At 36.5% G+C, this 2,176-nt stretch overlaps 1 non-coding gene across 1 annotated transcript; it reads left to right on the plus strand.

Moving 5' to 3' along the window:
- Nucleotides 1-48: 48 nt before the first annotated feature.
- Trnaa-ugc lies at nucleotides 49-122 on the plus strand. Its single transcript has one exon. It is a non-coding gene; the product is annotated as a tRNA-Ala (tRNA).
- The last annotated feature ends 2,054 nt before the right edge of the window (nucleotides 123-2,176 follow it).

Genomic DNA, 2,176 nt, shown 5'->3' on the forward strand with positions numbered 1-2,176 from the left:
CTTATAATGGAGTGTATCTGGTGGTATTTGAATCTGTTTAACAATGAAGCCTCCGTGGTCTAATGGTTATGACGCTCGCCTTGCACAGCGAGAGGTCGCAGGTTCGAGTCCCGCCTGAGGAATTGTATTACACAATTTCTTTATTCATTTATTTACAGGACTACATTCGTTGTGAGCTATTCCTTTTAGGAATCAGGGGAGAAAAGACTGATTTACTCAAAAGGTGTTGAAATATAAAATTGATTGAAGTTTTCTTACTTGGAGACTGCTGTAGTTGTTGTGATACAATGATAAAATAATTTGTGTCCCCTTAATAGGGGTTATCTCACCTTTTGGCACACTCATAAAATGTCGCCGTTTCCTTAATAGTTTTTTGTTTTTTTATTTATATTTTTATTGTGACTAAGTTTCTGATTGGAGTATCTTTTTTTTTTTTTTTTAAACAAATTTAACCAATGGACTGAACTATAACAGTTATTCAGATCTTTGGTTCTGGTAATTGTATGGGTATTTATGCGCCTCTTCCTTGAGGTTATAAACCACTTTTTTCCATGGTCATTGAGTCCACATGCTAAGTGTTGCTGCTGGCAATTAGCGCAGGAGCAGGCAAATCCAACTCCTGGGTAGAGAGAAGCAATGCAGATGCCTTGTTGAATGACACAAGCGAAATGCACAGTGAGAGATTGAAACCCGGCGACCTCGAGGTAGTCCGTTCCCGCTGTGTCAAACCACTTCCACTAAAATTTAAATTTAGACCTACGAATCGTCATCATGTTGTGAAGGCACAGTTATCTACGGCGGCTCAGCTTCCATTTTTTTTTTATCAACGTGAATGCATCAAATTCTCGGACCGTCTTGGATTGATCTTCGAGTCTAGGTACGGATTTGTGGGCGGGGACTCCCCGGCCCCGCCCCTCCACCGTTTTTGGGAGGTCAAAAAAGAAAAAAAAAGATGAAAATAAAGAAAGAGACAAAAATGATAGCCCAGAATGCCTTAAATGTTATTTTCGGGCGTCTGGAACACAAACATTTCGCGGGGACATCCCTCTCCCCTATGACAGTGTTGTCTCGATCGGCCCAACTTTCGGCGCCCCTTTTTGGACATCTCTGGATTCGCCCCTGGAGTCGACAGCGGGTTTTCATACAAAAGTCACGTACGGTAATATGAATATGAAATTTTAACAACAAATTGTATAAACCCTATTAATTATACTATAGTAAAATTTTCGATAAACATTGTGAATTACTTTTAACGATGGCATGGAAAGAACGAAATGATATATATAATACTTTTCTATTGCGAGACTAGTATGTCTGGTTTTAATGTTATTGAATTAAATTTACAATATTTACTCTGTTATGTATATATGTATGTATGTGTTTGTGTATGTATGTGTATATGTATGTATGTGTAAATATGTGTGTGGGAGGGGCGTGTGTATGTGTGTGTGTCTATGCATGTATGTATTGTGTGTGTATGTATGTATGTATATGTATGCATGTGTATGTATATATATATATATATATATATATGTATATGTATATATATACACATATATGTATATATATATATGTGTATATGTATGTATTTGTGTATGTGTATATGTATGTGTGTGTGTGTATAAGTGTATATATTAACCTACTTACTTATATTATTTCAGTATGAGTATTTATTTTTATCTCTATTACTATTTTTGTAAACCCTTTTTTATATATATTTCGTTCTACCGCAGTATTTTCTTACTATATTTTATCACAGTAATTAAGTTTTTACTGATTTTGTTATTGTTGCATGTCTTTACGGCTGTGCCTCTGTTATAAAAGAGAAGCAATAAAGTTACTACTACTTACTACCGTACTGTACAGTATTTTTATATGTAACTTTGTGTATTTCACAAATATTTATCTATTATCTGTAATTATTCGGTAATTGGCAACTTCCGTTACTGTAGAATTTTTAGCAAGTAATATAAAAATACAGTGAATCATTTCGTTGGATGTTCCAGTCATCAGCGTGGTGGGGAGGGGGAAGCTTCAACACGGTGACACTGCCGGCTGTGGGACTCTTCGACACGGATTTCGGATCTCTCGTCGGGGTCGGACTTTGAACCCATTTTCAGATATCTGGTCCCCTTGTTGTGGATATCTGGCGTCATCACTATTCTGCAGCACCCAC

The sequence above is a fragment of the Anneissia japonica genome, unplaced genomic scaffold (genome assembly GCF_011630105.1).
Source record: "Anneissia japonica isolate Jap-2015-1 unplaced genomic scaffold, ASM1163010v1 scaffold287602_len1038180_cov171, whole genome shotgun sequence".
Taxonomy (NCBI): Eukaryota; Metazoa; Echinodermata; class Crinoidea; order Comatulida; family Comatulidae; genus Anneissia; species Anneissia japonica.